This window comes from Bombina bombina, chromosome 6 (assembly GCF_027579735.1).
Source record: "Bombina bombina isolate aBomBom1 chromosome 6, aBomBom1.pri, whole genome shotgun sequence".
In the NCBI taxonomy this organism is placed as follows: domain Eukaryota; kingdom Metazoa; phylum Chordata; class Amphibia; order Anura; family Bombinatoridae; genus Bombina; species Bombina bombina.
Genome location: NC_069504.1, coordinates 779,070,033 through 779,089,340, shown reverse-complemented (window position 1 = coordinate 779,089,340; position 19,308 = coordinate 779,070,033). Strand labels below are relative to the sequence as shown.

Genomic DNA, 19,308 nt, shown 5'->3' with positions numbered 1-19,308 from the left:
GTACACAGGCGTGTTACTGATCAGGCACAACAGCCAGCAGTACTTTCTTGGTAAAGGCTGCCTCACTAGTGGCATAAACATCAAAATGATAGGATTTTAGAAATGTATTTAAGGATTACCAAGTAGTCACCTTACAGATCTGATCCTGACAGGCATCATTACAAAAGATGCATAAAAACAGAATTTATGTTTACCTGATAAATTTCTTTCTCCAACGGTGTGTCCGGTCCACGGCGTCATCCTTACTTGTGGGATATTCTCTTCCCCAACAGGAAATGGCAAAGAGCCCAGCAAAGCTGGTCACATGATCCCTCCTAGGCTCCGCCTACCCCAGTCATTCGACCGACGTTAAGGAGGAATATTTGCATAGGAGAAACCATATGGTACCGTGGTGACTGTAGTTAAAGAAAATAAAATATCAGACCTGATTAAAAAAACCAGGGCGGGCCGTGGACCGGACACACCGTTGGAGAAAGAAATTTATCAGGTAAACATAAATTCTGTTTTCTCCAACATAGGTGTGTCCGGTCCACGGCGTCATCCTTACTTGTGGGAACCAATACCAAAGCTTTAGGACACGGATGAAGGGAGGGAGCAAATCAGGTCACCTAAATGGAAGGCACCACGGCTTGCAAAACCTTTCTCCCAAAAATAGCCTCAGAAGAAGCAAAAGTATCAAACTTGTAAAATTTGGTAAAAGTGTGCAGTGAAGACCAAGTCGCTGCCCTACATATCTGATCAACAGAAGCCTCGTTCTTGAAGGCCCATGTGGAAGCCACAGCCCTAGTGGAATGAGCTGTGATTCTTTCGGGAGGCTGCCGTCCGGCAGTCTCGTAAGCCAATCTGATGATGCTTTTAATCCAAAAAGAGAGAGAGGTAGAAGTTGCTTTTTGACCTCTCCTTTTACCTGAATAAACAACAAACAGGGAAGATGTTTGTCTAAAATCCTTTGTAGCATCTAAATAGAATTTTAGAGCGCGAACAACATCCAAATTGTGCAACAAACGTTCCTTCTTTGAAACTGGCTTTGGACACAGAGAAGGTACGATAATCTCCTGGTTAATGTTTTTGTTAGAAACAACTTTTGGAAGAAAACCAGGTTTAGTACGTAAAACCACCTTATCTGCATGGAACACCAGATAAGGAGGAGAACACTGCAGAGCAGATAATTCTGAGACTCTTCTAGCAGAAGAAATCGCAACTAAAAACAAAACTTTCCAAGATAATAACTTAATATCAACGGAATGTAAGGGTTCAAACGGAACCCCCTGAAGAACTGAAAGAACTAAATTGAGACTCCAAGGAGGAGTCAAAGGTTTGTAAACAGGCTTGATTCTAACCAGAGCCTGAACAAAGGCTTGAACATCTGGCACAGCTGCCAGCTTTTTGTGAAGTAATACCGACAAGGCAGAAATCTGTCCCTTCAGGGAACTAGCAGATAATCCTTTGTCCAATCCTTCTTGAAGGAAGGATAGAATCCTAGGAATCTTAACCTTGTCCCAAGGGAATCCTTTAGATTCACACCAACAGATATATTTTTTCCAAATTTTGTGGTAAATCTTTCTAGTCACAGGCTTTCTGGCCTGAACAAGAGTATCGATAACAGAATCTGAGAATCCTCGCTTCGATAAAATCAAGCGTTCAATCTCCAAGCAGTCAGCTGGAGTGAAACCAGATTCGGATGTTCGAACGGACCCTGAACCAGAAGGTCTCGTCTGAAAGGTAGCTTCCAAGGTGGAGCCGATGACATATTCACCAGATCTGCATACCAAGTCCTGCGTGGCCACGCAGGAGCTATCAAGATCACCGACGCCCTCTCCTGCTTGATCCTGGCTATCAGCCTGGGGATGAGAGGAAATGGCGGGAACACATAAGCTAGTTTGAAGGTCCAAGGTGCTACTAGTGCATCCACTAGAGCCGCCTTGGGATCCCTGGATCTGGCCCCGTAGCAAGGAACTTTGAAGTTCTGACGAGAGGCCATCAGATCCATGTCTGGAATGCCCCACAGGTGAGTGACTTGGGCAAAGATTTCCGGATGGAGTTCCCACTCCCCCGGATGCAATGTCTGCCGACTCAGAAAATCCGCTTCCCAATTTTCCACTCCTGGGATGTGGATAGCAGACAGGTGGCAGGAGTGAGACTCCGCCCAAAGAATAATTTTGGTTACTTCTTCCATCGCTAGGGAACTTCTTGTTCCCCCCTGATGGTTGATGTACGCAACAGTCGTCATGTTGTCTGATTGAAACCGTATGAACCTGGTCCTCGCAAGCTGGGGCCAGGCCTGGAGAGCATTGAATATCGCTCTCAGTTCCAGAATATTTATCGGTAGAAGAGATTCTTCCCGAGACCAAAGACCCTGAGCTTTCAGGGATCCCCAGACCGCGCCCCAGCCTATCAGACTGGCGTCGGTCGTGACAATGACCCACTCTGGTCTGTGGAACATCATCCCTTGAGACAGATTGTCCAGGGACAGCCACCAACGGAGTGAGTCTCTGGTCCTCTGATTTACTTGTATCTTCGGAGACAAGTCTGTATAGTCCCCATTCCACTGACTGAGCATGCACAGTTGTAATGGTCTTAGATGAATGCGCGCAAAAGGAACTATGTCCATCGCCGCCACCATCAAACCGATCACTTCCATGCACTGAGCTATGGAAGGAAGAGGAACGGAATGAAGTATCCGACAAGAGTCCAGAAGCTTTGTTTTTCTGGCCTCTGTTAGAAAGATCCTCATTTCTAAGGAGTCTATAATTGTTCCCAAGAAGGGAACCCTTGTTGACGGGGATAGAGAACTCTTTTCCACGTTCACTTTCCAGCCGTGAGATCTGAGAAAGGCCAGGACAATGTCCGTGTGAGCCTTTGCTTGAGGAAGGGACGACGCTTGAATCAGAATGTCGTCCAGGTAAGGTACTACTGCAATGCCCCTTGGTCTTAGCACCGCTAGAAGGGACCCTAGTACCTTTGTGAAAATCCTTGGAGCAGTGGCTAATCCGAAAGGAAGCGCCACGAACTGGTAATGTTTGTCCAGGAATGCAAACCTTAGGAACCGATGATGTTCCTTGTGGATAGGAATATGTAGATACGCATCCTTTAAATCCACCGTGGTCATGAATTGACCTTCCTGGATGGAAGGAAGGATAGTTCGAATGGTTTCCATCTTGAACGATGGGACCTTGAGAAATTTGTTTAAGATCTTGAGATCTAGGATTGGTCTGAACGTTCCCTCTTTTTTGGGAACTATGAACAGATTGGAGTAGAACCCCATCCCTTGTTCTCTTAATGGAACAGGATGAATCACTCCCATTTTTAACAGGTCTTCTACACAATGTAAGAACGCCTGTCTTTTTATGTGGTCTGAAGACAACTGCGACCTGTGGAACCTCCCCCTTGGGGGAAGTCCCTTGAATTCCAGAAGATAACCCTGGGAGACTATTTCTAGCGCCCAAGGATCCAGAACATCTCTTGCCCAAGCCTGAGCGAAGAGAGAGAGTCTGCCCCCCACCAGATCCGGTCCCGGATCGGGGGCCAATATTTCATGCTGTCTTGGTAGCAGTGGCAGGTTTCTTGGCCTGCTTTCCCTTGTTCCAGCCTTGCATTGGTCTCCAAGCTGGCTTGGCCTGAGAAGTATTACCCTCTTGCTTAGAGGACGTAGCACCTTGGGCTGGTCCGTTTTTACGAAAGGGACGAAAATTAGGTCTATTTTTTGCCTTGAAAGGCCGATCCTGAGGAAGGGCGTGGCCCTTACCCCCAGTGATATCAGAGATAATCTCTTTCAAGTCAGGACCAAGCAACGTTTTCCCCTTGAAAGGAATGTTTAGTAGCTTGTTCTTGGAAGACGCATCAGCCGACCAAGATTTCAACCAAAGCGCTCTGCGCGCCACAATAGCAAACCCAGAGTTCTTAGCCGCTAACTTAGCCAGTTGCAAAGAGGCGTCTAGAGTGAAAGAATTAGCCAATTTGAGAGCATTGATTCTGTCCATAATCTCCTCATAAGGAGGAGAGTCACTATCGAGCACCTTAAGCAGTTCATCAAACCAGAAATATGCGGCAGTAGTGACAGGGACAATGCATGAAATGGGTTGTAGAAGGTAACCCTGCTGAACAAACATCTTTTTAAGCAAACCTTCTAATTTTTTATCCATAGGATCTTTGAAAGCACAACTATCCTCTATTGGAATAGTGGTGCGTTTGTTTAAAGTAGAAACCGCTCCCTCGACCTTGGGGACTGACTGCCATAAGTCCTTTCTGGGGTCGACCATAGGAAACAATTTTTTAAATATGGGGGGAGGGACGAAAGGAATACCGGGCCTTTCCCATTCTTTATTAACAATGTCCGCCACCCGCTTGGGTATAGGAAAAGCTTCTGGGAGCCCCGGCACCTCTAGGAACTTGTCCATTTTACATAGTTTCTCTGGGATGACTAAATTTTCACAATCATCCAGAGTGGATAATACCTCCTTAAGCAAAATGCGGAGATGTTCCAATTTAAATTTAAATGTAATCACATCAGATTCAGCCTGCTGAGAAATGTTCCCTAAATCAGTAATTTCTCCCTCAGACAAAACCTCCCTGGCCCCCTCAGATTGGGTTAGGGGCCCTTCAGAGATATTAATATCAGCGTCGTCGTGCTCTTCAGTAACTAAAACAGAGCAGCCACGCTTACGCTGACAAGGGTTCATTTTGGCTAAAATGTTTTTGACAGAATTATCCATTACAGCCGTTAATTGTTGCATAGTAAGGAGTATTGGCGCGCTAGATGTACTAGGGGCCTCCTGAGTGGGCAAGACTCGTGTAGACGAAGGAGGGAATGATGCAGTACCATGCTTACTCCCCTCACTTGAGGAATCATCTTGGGCATCATTGTCATTATCACATAAATCACATTTATTTAAATGAATAGGAATTCTGGCTTCCCCACATTCAGAACACAGTCTATCTGGTAGTTCAGACATGATAAACAGGCATAAACTTGATCAGAAAGTACAAAAAACGTTTTAAAATAAAACCGTTACTGTCACTTTAAATTTTAAACTGAACACACTTTATTACTGCAATTGCGAAAAAACATGAAGGAATTGTTCAAAATTCACCAAATTTTCACCACAGCGTCTTAAAGCCTTGAAAATATTGCACACCAATTTTGGAAGCTTTAACCCTTAAAATAACGGAACCGGAGCCGTTTTGAGCTTTAAACCCCTTTACAGTCCCTGGTATCTGCTTTGCTGAGACCCAACCAAACCCAAAGGGGAATACGATACCAAATGACGCCTTCAGAAGTCTTTTCTAAGTATCAGAGCTCCTCTCACATGCGACTGCATGCCATGCCTCTCAAAAACAAGTGCGCAACACCGGCGCGAAAATGAGACTCTGCCTATGCTTGGGGAAAGCCCCTAAAGAATAAGGTGTCTAAAACAGTGCCTGCCGATATTATTATATCAAAATACCCAGATAAAATGATTCCTCAAGGCTAAATATGTGTTAATAATCAATCGATTTAGCCCAGAAAAAGTCTACAGTTTAAATAAGCCCTTGTGAAGCCCTTATTTACAATCGTAATAAACATGGCTTACCGGATCCCATAGGGAAAATGACAGCTTCCAGCATTACATCGTCTTGTTAGAATGTGTCATACCTCAAGCAGCAAGAGACTGCAAACTGTTCCCCCAACTGAAGTTAATTGCTCTCAACAGTCCTGTGTGGAACAGCCATGGATTTTAGTTACGGTTGCTAAAATCATTTTCCTCATACAAACAGAATTCTTCATCTCTTTTCTGTTTCTGAGTAAATAGTACGTACCAGCACTATTTGAAAATAACAAACTCTTGATTGAATAATGAAAAACTACAGTTAAACACTAAAAAACTCTAAGCCATCTCCGTGGAGATGTTGCCTGTACAACGGCAAAGAGAATGACTGGGGTAGGCGGAGCCTAGGAGGGATCATGTGACCAGCTTTGCTGGGCTCTTTGCCATTTCCTGTTGGGGAAGAGAATATCCCACAAGTAAGGATGACGCCGTGGACCGGACACACCTATGTTGGAGAAAATGAACAGAGAAACAATGGCGCTTCCTAGCAACAGTCCCCTGAGGATCGCGTCTCTTCGGCATTTGCACCAATCATCATCTTGACATCCTAGCTGGAACTCCAGGGTGCCAGATAAACAGCGTCCTTGACTAGACGCTAAACATACACAGTAAGCAGTCGCAATAGTTAAAGGCACCACCTGACTGCTCTGGTTCAAAGTAAAAAACTAAATAGCTTCTTAATAGAAAAAAACTTTATCTAGTGTGCAGCATAAAAACAGAAAAGTCCCTTCTCTCAAAGTGTGCAGTCAGATAGTGCCGTGAACTATTGCGGCTGCTTATCATCATTACAAAAGACCCAAAAAAAGTAGTCACTGCTCTTGTGGAATTACCTGTAAAATGCTAAGGGGAGCCTTCTCCACTGGCCTTAAGGCAAGCAGCTAAAGTAACAGAAGAAAGTTTGAAAGACTTAGAGCTCTCAAGTTTAACATGGAAATGACTAACAACATCCAGATTGTAAAGTAGCAAGCTACTACTTACAATTCTTAGAACTGGATACAAGAAAGGAACCTGATATGTTCTGGGAGGTGAACCAGGATCTTCAGGTTATTGGACTGTTGCTTTGCTTATAAGCCCCTGGAGAACTTTAGCTGTTTGTTGCAATTTATTCTTTTGTTTTCTCTCTCTGGAACCACCTATCTGCAACATTGACTCATTTTGCAATTCACCTGTTATAGGACTAGCTTCCTATGTGTGCAGATTCCTTTCTGTTCCTGAATCTTATAGCTCACTACTTTGGCCTGGATCTGTTTACTATTTTTCCTTCTAATTTCATAATTATATCTGCTAGTTGCCGAAACTTGCCTGTCTGACCTCACATCTGAACCCTCAGTCACTATTCACTACCTATAAAGTACTAGCAAGTTGGGGACACCTCCATCTAGCACTGCATAGTGGACATAAATAGCAAAGGAGAAACCTAATGAGCTGGATTGTCAAAGCGTCACAATTTCACCATTAATAGTAGGGGTGTCAAAAATAATCGCCATTGCGATGCATCGCGATGCAGCCATTAACGATGCTGCATCGATGCGGTGCAAGATCAGAATCGATTCAGGGTCAGTGACGTCATCGCACAATGTCACGTGACCCCGCCTCTCCCACTGACTAATGCGAGGGCTTAAAGTAATGGCAGGTAATGGCAGACAGAGTAAATATTGATTGATTCTATTTTGAACATCAGCACGCTCAGTGCAGTTGTCTGACAAGCGGACAGCAGCCTCGTGTAACACAGTGAATATTTCCTTGTATTATCGCTTCCCTGTTTACTCACTGTTGCGGTCTCTGCTGCATGTTTCCTCTTTGTCAGACCCCTAGCCCAGCACCAAACGAGCATTTGAGTGTTGCTATTAGATATAGAAAAAGTCAAGTTTTACAAAAGTATCTAATAGCAACACTCAAATGCTCGTTTGGTGCTGGGCTAGGGGTCTGACAAAGAGGAGACATGCAGCAGAGACCGCAACAGTTAACAGGGAAGCGATAATACAAGGAAATAGTCACTGTGTTACACGAGGCTGCTGTCAGTTGGTCAGACTGCTTCTGCCCTGTCAGATCTCTCCTAGTCTTGAAGCAGGCGACACAGCAGGGAGGGCTTAATTAATCACATTCACCCGGCCAGCACCTTTACCTCTAGGACAACTTATTGAAGCCTTTTAGTAAGTGGTTGGTGCAGCTGTTAATAAAGGTTCCGGTAAGAGGAAATGACATAGCATTCCTTCCCAGCTGCAGATCATCACAGAGCCGTAATAAACATGTTTAGAGTGCCTACATGATTGATTAGGTGACCCTTTATGTCAGTTAATCATTAACGGTGACACTGCACTGCTCACACATACCATGCATTCCTTTCAAAGCTCTCCAATACCCAGAATACTAGTCTCACTGTCTCATATGAGCTTAGGGAGCAAAATAACAGCCCATCTATGATCTAAGTGTAATATGTGGCAGGGCATTGTATTGTATTATAGTTGTGCTTTGTATGTGTATATAAATAAATGTATATGTTACATATAAACCTATACCTTTTAAAAGCATATCTATTACCTTAAATCTAAATTAATTATTTTTATTTAAAAAAAAAATCAATATCACACATATCCTATGTTAGTTATGTATTTGGGACCTGCTCTGCTAAAAGTTAATCATTTATACACCTTGGTTCATAAACTGTGCATTATTCCCTGACAAAAGAGGCAAGTCCAGAATTATTATTTAACATGCCAGGACCATAGTACCTTATATCCTAGAAACATCCCCTTAGCAATCCCCCTTTTTTTTTTAAAGCAGATAAAATAAAAAAGGGAGTTCTGACTGCTTGAATTTGTTAATGAAAATCATGGGCAGTAATCGTGATGCATCGCGATGCATCGTAGAATCGAATCGTATCGAATCGTTACGATGATAATCGTAATCGAATCGTGAGACAGGTGAAGATGCGCAGCTCTAATTAATAGTATCAGTGGATACCACCCCAGGACGAAAGGAATAGCTGGTTCTCAAAACAGCTTTATCCTGATGGAGGATCAGTAGTTTTGCAAGAAAAAGCAGAAACTTCAGACACCTACATAGCCAAAGAAATGGTTAGGATAAAAAGAACCTTTCACTACACAAACTCACCCACGCATGCGTCAAACAAAAGAGATTGAAGCACCATAACAACTAAATTAAGGGCCAGTTTACAAGTGGCACACTAACAGTTGAGTGCGAGCTGTATCGCAGCTGTTTGTTCACGTCAGAAGTAGCACGCGTATTACAAGTTGAAAGTAAAAGTGATTGCTTGAGCAAAAAAAAAAGTGATTGCTAGAGCAAAATTGAATTTAACGCGCATTGGGTTAGCGTGATGTCAGAGCCCTAATTAACTGTTATGTTCGAATAAAAAGTTGCACATAACACATCAGAAATACATTAAACAGTACAGTTACACTCATGACACCATCTAATATAAAAAAATTTTTAAATGGCAACGGCTCAGATATGTCTCAGGTGTTAGGAAAATAAAGGACTACAAAGGGTGTTAACGTAGAGAGATATATACATACACATGTCTAAATATATATATATATGTGTGTGTGTGTGCATGTGTACATATGTATTAAAGGGACACTAAACCCAAATGTTTTCTTTCATGATTCAGATAGAGCATGCAATTTTAAGCAACTTTCAAAATGACTTCTATTATCAATTTTTCTTCGTTCTCTTGCTATCTTTATTTAAAAAGCAGGAATGTGATGCATAGGAGCCGGCCCATTTTTGGTAGAGAACCTGGGTTAGGCTTGCTTATTGGTGGGTAAATGTAAGCCTCCAATAAGTAAGCGCTATTCATGGTGCTGAACCTAAAATGGTCTGGCTGCTAAGATTTACATTCCTGCTTATAAAATAAAGATAGCAAGAGAACAAAGAAAAATTGATAATAGGAGTAAATTAGAAATTTGATTAAAATGTCATGCTCTATCTGAATCATGAAAGAAAAAAATTGTGTTCAGTGTCCCTTTAATGTATTTATATGTGTATACAGTATATGTATTTACAGACATAAATACACATATAAACACAAATACATATGTATACATACACAGACATTTATATAATTGAAGCCCTCTGCAGTCATGTCTCTGAAAACACGTAAAAACATATTTTGATGCAATATTCATATTTAATAAAGTGTTTAACCATATATGTACTGTAAATATTCCACATTCTAATGTTCTTCACATTAGGGAATATGTTTGAAGTATTTATAAATAATATATATATATTAGAAAAAAAATATACAGTCATCTGAAAAAGAAAGTACACCCTCTTTGAATTCTATGGTTTTACGTATCTGGACATGATAACATTCATCTAGTCCTAAGCAGGTCTTAAAATTAGGTAAATACAACCTCAGATGAACAACAACACATGACATATTACACGGTGTCATAATTTATTTAACAAAAATAAGGCCAAAATGGAGAAGCCATGTGATTCAATAGCTTGTAGAACCACCATTTTCTGTATGATTTTATCAGGCTCTCACATGGTTGTGGAGGAATTTTGGCCCACTCTTCTTTACAACGTTGCTTCAGTTCATTCATGTTTGGGGGCAATCATTTATGCACAGTTCTCTTAAGGCCCTGCTACAGCATTTCAAATCGGGTTGAGGTCTGTACTTTGACTGAGCCATTGCAACACCTTGATTCTTTTCTTTTTCCGCCATTCTGTTGTAGATTTGATGGTGTGCTTGGGATCATTGTCTTGTTGCACAACTCAATTTCGGCCAAGCTTTAGCTTTTGGACAGATGTTCTCACATTCAACTCTAGAATTCTTTGATTTACAGAGAAGTTCATGGTCGACTCAATGACTGCAAGGTGCCCAGGTCCTGTGGCTGCAAAACAAGTCCAAATCATTACCCCCACCACCACCGTGCTTGACAGTTGGTATGAGGTGTTTGGGCTGCTATGCTGTGTTTAGTTTTTGTTCCAGAAGTCTTGTAGTTTGTTCAGATGCAACTTTGCAAACCTAAGCCGTGTTGCCATGTTCTTGTCAGAGAGAACAGGCTTTCTCTTGGCAACCCTTCCATACAAACCATACTTGTTCAGTCATTTTCTAATAGTACTATCATGAACTTTAACATTTAACATTGTAACTGAGGCCTGTAGAGTCTGAGATGTAACTCTTTGGTTCTTTGCAATTTCTCTGAGCACAATCTGACCTTGGGGTGAATTTGCTTGGATGTCCACTCCTGGGAAGATTAGCAATGGTCTTGAATGTTTTCCACTTGTGAATAATCTTTCTCGCTGTAGAATGATGGACTTTAAATTGTTTGGAGATGGCCTTATGACCCTTCCCAGATTGATGAGCAGCAACAATTGCTTTCCTCCTTGACAGTGTGTTTACACACACCTGAATGCTCTAGACCAGCAAACTGATAAAACTTTGGCTTGGTGGTCACACTTACTAATGATAAATAAATCAAGGGCATTTGATTAGCAGCACCTGGCTGCTACTTAGCCTCTTAATTCCTATGGAAGCAGTAATGGTGTACTTAGTTTTTCACACATAGCTTCTCCATTTTGGCTTTATTTTTGTTAAATAAATCATGGCACTGTGTAATATGTCATGTGTTGTTGTTTATCTGAGGTTGTATTTACTTTCTAAGGACCAGATGATTGTTATTATGTCCTGATACATAAAACCATAGAATTCAAAAAAGGTGTGCTTTCTTTTTTATGGTAGAAATATTTATTTACTGAATAAATAGAACATATTCTTCTATGTAAATAACATTGGAATGTGAAATATTCATATTTTAATGTCAGGTTAGTGCACACGCTCCATTGAAGTCTATGGGGTAATAAGTTAAAGTGATTGTGATATTCTAACTTCTACTTTTTGTGCGCGACGGGTTAGCATGCAAGCGAAAACTTTTTACTTTCAACCTTTAATACAGTGCTCTCCAAGAAATGTCACTCACTGTTTTGGTTGCGTAACCAATGACTCAGAGTGGTCCAAAGGCCATCCCTTCTAACAGCCTGGTTAAGTGGGTCCCAAGAAGGATAATCAGTATGCAGGATAATATCTTGACTCCTCTTCCAGATTTTATGTCTGTCAAATTCTGTGATCTTGGGCATTTTGAATAAAATTATGTGATTGAAAGTTGGTCTTATTAGCAAGCTTCACATGAATTAAACTCATACCACATGTGTATGTAATGCTTAAGCATGTCTTACACAAACCTGGCGTAATAAACCTTTTTCAAAGCAGTCATTTTGACATGAAATAGGACAAATACAGGTGTTAGCAATTACATTAATTAGGCTTCCATTTCATTTAAGTACTTGTCACTTTAGCCTATAGAAGCTGATTTTTCTGATTTTTTTTTCAGTTTTTTAATACTGCATAAAAATATCCTGTATTTTCTGGTTGTATTCTATTGAATAGACTGAGAAATAATTATATATCGTCATTATACCATTGCTAATCTAACAACTAATCTAATGGTGGCCTAATAATTTTGCACAGTACTGCATATGTATATACTGTATATATACAGTCATGGCCAATAATATTGGCACCCCTTCATTTCTGTCAGATAATGCACCACTTCGTCCAGAAAACTGTTGCAATTACAAAATGTTTAGGCATTCTCATGTTTATTTTTTTTTGTTTGTATTGGTATGACACAAAAAAATGGAGAAAAAAAGCCAAATCTGACACATTCCACGCAAAACTTCAAAACTGGACTGGACAAAAGTATTGGCACCTTCTTAAAATTGTTAGAAATAATTGCATTCCAAGTTTGTGATGCTCCTGTAATTTGTAATTAAACTCACCTGTATTCATTAACAGGTGCTGACAATATAGAAATCACACCGGCAACCAGTTAAAATGGTGAAAAATTGACTCAACCTTTCTGTTGTGTGTCTCTGTGTGCCACACTGAGGGGCAGATTTATCAAGTTCTCTATGGAGCTTGATGCCCCTCATTTCCGGCGAGCCTTTAGGCTCGCTGGAAACAAAAGTTGTGAAGCAGTGGTCTAAAGACCGCTGCTCCATAACTTGTCTGCCTGCACTGGGGCTGCGGACAGAAATCAACCTGATTGAATTTGATCGTGTTGACACCCCCTACTAGCGGCCGATTGGCCGCAAATCTGCAGGGGGCGGCATTGCACCAGCAGTTCACAAGAACTGCTGGTGAAATGATAAATGCTGACAGCGTATGCTGTCAACATTTATCGATGTGCAGCGGACATGATACGCTACATCGCATCATGCCCGCTCGCACATTAATAAATATACCCCTAAGCATGGAGAAGAGAAAGAGCTGCAAATAATTGTCTGAGGATTGGAGAATAAAAATTTTGGAAAAGCATGGACAATCTCAAGGTTACAAGACCATCTCCAGAGATCTTAATGTTCATGTGTCCACTGTGCGCAACATTGTAAAGAAGTTTACAGCCCATGGCACTGCAGCTAATCTCCCTGGATGTGGACAAAAGAGAAAAATGCATCAAAGATTTCAACGAAGGATTGTTCAAATTGTGGATAAAGAACCTCAATCAACTTCCAGACAAACTCAAGCTGACCTTAAGGCACAGGGTACAAATATGTCAGCTCACACTATACGTCGCCATCTGAATGAAAAGAAACGCTATAGTAGGAGACCCAGGAGGACCCCCTGCTGACACAGAAACATAAAAAAGCCAGATTGGAGTTTGCCAAAATTTACCTGAGGAAGCCAAAATCCATTTGGGAGAAAGTGCTGGGACAGACAAAACAAAATTACAGCTTTTTGGTAAAGCCCATCATGCTACTGTTTTCAGAAAAATAAATGAGGCTTTTAAAGAAAAGAATACAGTCCCTACAAACATGGTGGAGGTTCACTGATGTTTTGGGGTTGCTTTGCTGCTTCAGGCACTGGATGTCTTGACTGTGTGCATGGCATTATGAAATCTGGAAACTACCAAAGAATTCTGTGGTTCAATGTAGTGCCGTGTCAGAAAGTTGGGTCTCTGTCAGAGGTCATGGGTCTAACAGCAGGACAATAATCCAAAGCACACGTCAAAAAGCACCCAGAAGGGGGGCGTGGCTTGGAGGCGGCCATGCTTGGTCGCAATTGTTGAAGCTCCCTGAACATTTCTACCAATTCATTAATTATCTACACAGTTATATATAATCGATCCTTTTAATTGGGGTGTCAGGCTACCTCACATTGGAGTGACTCTGGCATACCGAGTTCATCACATCTGTGCTCTCAGGGATCTGAAAGAACCTGCCAAGAACCTTTGTGGTGATCTTCACTAGAGCACACATCACCCCCACCCCGGGCCACTTGGGTTAGAGCGGCTATTGATCAGTCCATCCTACTTATACTTCTAAATTTGACCATGGAGGAGAACCATCAAATAGAAATACAAGAGTTTCTCATGAAGGTTGATCTGCAAATGTGAAGCAATTTTATTGACCTCACAAATGTAATTAGAGACCCATGCGGTCAGGGAGACACCAATATAACTAAGATGGTGGAGAGAGGGGTTAATCTCCAGCAGTATACAGCATCACAAACCAAAGCAAATATCCCTTACCACACAGCAGACAAGGATCAGAGCTATATACTAAAGCCTGGAAAGAGCGATGCAGAATTGAGCCTCATTACAACTTAAAGGGAACAGGGGATTCATCAAAACAAAGATGGAGAAGATGCCGCTATGCAGCAGAAAAACCCTCACATTGAATCCTTCCTAGCCGAAACTCAGGATGGTGTGGCCAGCCTACTGACATAGGTAATACTACTTCAAAAGCAGGGAGCATTGATAGCCAGACCCTAGATGCGTAGCGTGAATGAATGCTGAGGCTCCAGACAACCCACTGTCAGCTATGGATCTCAACAAACTTTGAGACATGAGACATATGTTTGTTTGGGACCATTTATTTTTGGCGATACCAGCCGACTGAACCCATCTGTACAGAGGTTGTCCCTATCCCATTGGATTGAGAATTTATCCCAGACCTATGGGCCACAAGCAATGACCCAATTCGCCACAGCTGGAGCAGGATGAGCAGAACTTACAAGAACTTAACACCGGATCCCCTCAGTTACATGGTTAAGCTAGTGTACTTTGAGTTGGCAATGTTGTAATGTTTCGTTTCAGTTTCTGTTATTATTTCTGTATACATATGCACGATTCTATTTATGTCAATATAGGTATTTCATTTTTTGTAATGCAAAGTATGGGACTATTGTGTTGTATAATTGTCAAACTTCATCTTTATTTTATTGCATTAAAGTATATCAACAGATGTCCCCTGCAGTTCTCCATATTGCTGCTCTGACATCATTTTAGATATTCATGCACCTTCATGGTACTTTAGATATATGCTGATGATTTAACAGATGCTATCTATAGCATCTTACAAGCAGTACGATTACTTCATGTGGGATATGCAGTTGGCTATGTGCTAAAAGATACCTATGAATCCTGCATAATTATATTATAGCTATGACCCCTCACTGATATTACTGGAAATATATATTTTTCTGTTAAATGAAGATGTTATTATTCCCGAATAGTTACACGCAGCTCCAATATTGAACAATATTTTCAGAAAAATTAAAAATCCAGCTATACTTTAGTATAACATAGGGCAAATCTCTTTGCTCATATGCCTCTTACGAAAGAACCAAACTGTCAGTTAAATCTGTTACTCAGGGGCAAATAGCATGCTTTTCAAAAAACAGACTCAGGCACACTGTACTCTACTTGTCTATGTAAAAGACCAGAGATCGGGGCTAATAATACATGTTTAACATCTGGTGAACAGCTCTAGTTTATCTACTTGTGTGGGATAGGGGCGTGATGCTTCTTATCTTTATTAGGCCTAGATTTGGAGTTTGGCGGTAGCCGTGAAAACCAGCGTTAGAGGCTCCTAACGCTGGTTTTAGGCTACCGCCGGTATTTGGAGTCAGTGAAAAAAGGGTCTAACGCTCACTTTTCAGCCGCGACTTTTCCATACCGCAGATCCCCTTACGTCATTTGCGTATCCTATCTTTTCAATGGGATCTTTCTAACTCCGGTATTTAGAGTCGTGTCTGAAGTGAGCGTTAGAATTCTAACGACAAAACTCCAGCCGCAGAAAAAAGTCAGTAGTTAAGAGCTTTCTGGGCTAACGCCGGTTCATAAAGCTCTTAACTACTGTACTCTAAAGTACACTAACACCCATAAACTACCTATGTACCCCTAAACCGAGCCCCCCCACATCGCCGACACTCGATTACATTTTTTTAACCCCTAATCTGCCGACCGCCACCTACGTTATACTTATGTACCCCTAATCTGCTGCCCCTAACACAGCCGATCCCTATATTATATTTATTAACCCCTAATCTGCCCCCCCACAATGTCGCCGCCAGCTACCTACACTTATTAACCCCTAATCTGCCGTCCGCACGCCGCCGCCAGCTACATTATAGCTATGTACCCCTGATCTGCTGCCCCTAACACCGCCGACCCCTATATTATATTTATTAACCCCTAATCTGCCCCCCACAACGTCGCCTCCACCTGCCTACACTTATTAACCCCTAATCTGCCGAGCGGACCACACAGCTATTATAATAAAGTTATTAACCCCTAATCCGCCTCACTAACCCTATAATAAATAGTATTAACCCCTAATCTGTCCTCCCTAACATCGCCGACACCTAACTTCAACATTAACCCCTAATCTGCTGACCGGAGCTCACCGCTATTCTAATAAATGTATTAATCCCTAAAGCTAAGTCTAACCCTAACACTAACACCCCCCTAAGTTAAAAATAATTTAAATCTAACTAAATAAATTAACTCTTATTAAATAAATTATTCCTATTTAAAGCTAAATACTTACCTGTAAAATAAATCCTAATATAGCTACAATATAAATTATAATTATATTATAGCTATTTTAGGATTAATATTTATTTTACAGGCAACTTTGTATTTATTTTAACCAGGTACAATAGCTATTAAATAGTTAAGAACTATTTAATAGCTAAAATAGTTAAAATAATTACAAAATTACCTGTAAAATAAATCCTAACCTAAGTTACAATTAAACCTAACACTACACTATCAATAAATAAATTAAATACAATTCCTACAAATAAATACAATGAAGTAAACTAACTAAAGTACAAAAAATAAAAAAGAACTAAGTTACAAAAAATAAAAAAATATTTACAAACATTAGAAATATATTACAACTAATTACACCTACTCTAAGCCCCCTAATAAAATAACAAAGCCCCCCAAAATAAAAAAATGCCCTACCCTATTCTAAATTACTAAAGTTCAAAGCTCTTTTACCTTACCAGCCCTGAACAGGGCCCTTTGCGGGGCATGCCCTAAGAAGTTCAGCTCTTTTGCCTGTAAAAAAAAACATACAATACCCCCCCCAACATTACAACCCACCACCCACATACCCCTAATCTAACCCAAACCCCCCTTAAATAAACCTAACACTAAGCCCCTGAAGATCTCCCTACCTTGAGTCGTCTTCACCCACCGAGCCAAATTCTTCATCCAAGCGGAGCAAGAAGAGGTCCTCCATCCGGTAGAAGTCTTCATCCAAGCGGGGCAGAAGAGGTCTTCCATCCGATTGAAGTCTTCATCCAAGAGGCATCTTCTATCGTCATCCATCCGGAGCGGCAGCATCCTGAAGACCTCCGACGCGGAACATCCATCCTGGCCGACGACTGAACGACGAATGACAGTTCCTTTTAATGACGTCATCCAAGATGGCGTCCCTCGAATTCCGATTGGCTGATAGGATTCTATCAGCCAATCGGAATTAAGGTAGGAATATTCTGATTGGCTGATGGAATCAGCCAATCAGAATCAAGTTCAATCCGATTGGCTGATCCAATCAGCCAATCAGATTGAGCTCGCATTCTATTGGCTGTTCCGATCATATTATTCCTACCTTAATTCCGATTGGCTGATAGAATCCTATCAGCCAATCGGAATTCGAGGGACGCCATCTTGGATGACGTCATTTAAAGGAACCGTCATTCGGCGAGTAGGCGTCGCTTGAAGAGGTTGGATCCGCGTCGGCTGGGAAGAAGATGGCTCCGCTCCGGAAGAAAGAAGATTGAAGATGCGGCTTGATAGAAGACTTCATCCCAATGATGGACTTCCGACTTCAGCCCGATGATGGAGTTCTTCAGCCGCCGCTTGGATCAAGACTTCGGACCCTCTTCTGGACCGATCGGTGAACCCGGTGAGGTGAAGACAAGGTAGGGAGATCTTCAGGGGCTTAGTGTTAGGTTTATTTAAGGGGGGTTTGGGTTAGATTAGGGGTATGTGGGTGGTGGGTTGTAATGTTGGGGGGGTATTGTATGTTTTTTTTTTACAGGCAAAAGAGCTGAATTCTTTTGGGCATGCCCCGCAAAGGGCCCTTTTCAGGGCTGGTAAGGTAAAAGAGCTTTGAACTTTTTTAATTTAGAATAGGGTAGGGCATTTTTTATTTTGGGGGTCTTTGTTATTTTATTAGGGGGCTTAGAGTAGGTGTAATTAGTTTAAAATTGTTGTAATATTTTTCTAATGTTTGTAAATATTTTTTTATTTTTTGTAACTTAGTTCTTTTTTATTTTTTGTACTTTAGTTAGTTTATTTCATTGTAGTTATTTGTAGGTATTTTATTTAATTAATTTATTGATAGTGTTGTGTTAGGTTTAATTGTAGGTAATTGTAGGTAGTTTATTTAATTAATTTATTGCTAGTGTAGTGTTAGGTTTAATTGTAGATAATTGTAGGTAGTTTATTTAATTAATTTATTGATAGTGTAGTGTTAGGTTTAATTGTAACTTAGGTTAGGATTTATTTTACAGGTAATTTTGTAATTATTTTAACTAGGTAACTATTAAAAAGTTATTAACTATTTAATAGCTATTTTACCTGGTTAAAATAAATACAAAGTTACCTGTAAAATAAATATTAATCCTAAAATAGCTACAATATAATTATAATTTATATTGTAGCTATATTAGGATTTATTTTACAGGTAAGTATTTAGCTTTAAATAGGAATAATTTATATAATAAGAGTTAATTTATTTCGTTAGATTTAAATTATATTTAACTTAGGGGGGTGTTAGTGTTAGGGTTAGACTTAGCTTTAGGGGTTAATCCATTTATTAGACTAGCAGCGAGATCCGATCGGCAGATTAGGGGTTAATGTTTGAAGTTAGGTGTGGGCGATGTTAGGGAGGGCAGATTAGGGGTTAATACTATTTATTATAGGGTTATTGAGGCGGGAGTGAGGCGGATTAGGGGTTAATACATTTATTATAGTAGCGGTGCGGTTCGGTAGGCAGATTAGGGGTTAATTATTGTAGGTAGGTGGAGGCGACATTGTGGGGGGCAGATTAGGGGTTAATAAATATAATATAGGGGTCAGCGGTGTTAGGGGCAGCAGATTAGGGGTACATAGGTATAATGTAGGTAGCGGCTGTGTACGGAGCGGCAGATTAGGGGTTAAAAAAAATATGCAGGTGTCAGCGATAGCAGGGTCAGCAGATTAGGGGTTAATAAGTGTAAGGTTAGGGGTGTTTAGACTCGGGGTACATGTTAGGGTGTTAGGTGCAGACATAGGAAGTGTTTCCCCATAGTAAACAATGGGGCTGCGTTAGGAGCTGAACGCTGCTTTTTTGCAGGTGTTAGGTTTTTTTTTCAGCTCAAACAGCCCCATTGTTTTCTATGGGGGAA

General features: G+C 40.9%; 1 protein-coding gene across 1 annotated transcript in view; it reads right to left on the bottom strand.

Moving 5' to 3' along the window:
* The window catches only part of DDHD2 (DDHD domain containing 2), a 658,501-nt gene that overhangs the window by 496,308 nt on the left and 142,885 nt on the right, over nucleotides 1-19,308 (bottom strand). The gene's annotated exons all lie outside the window — the stretch shown is intronic.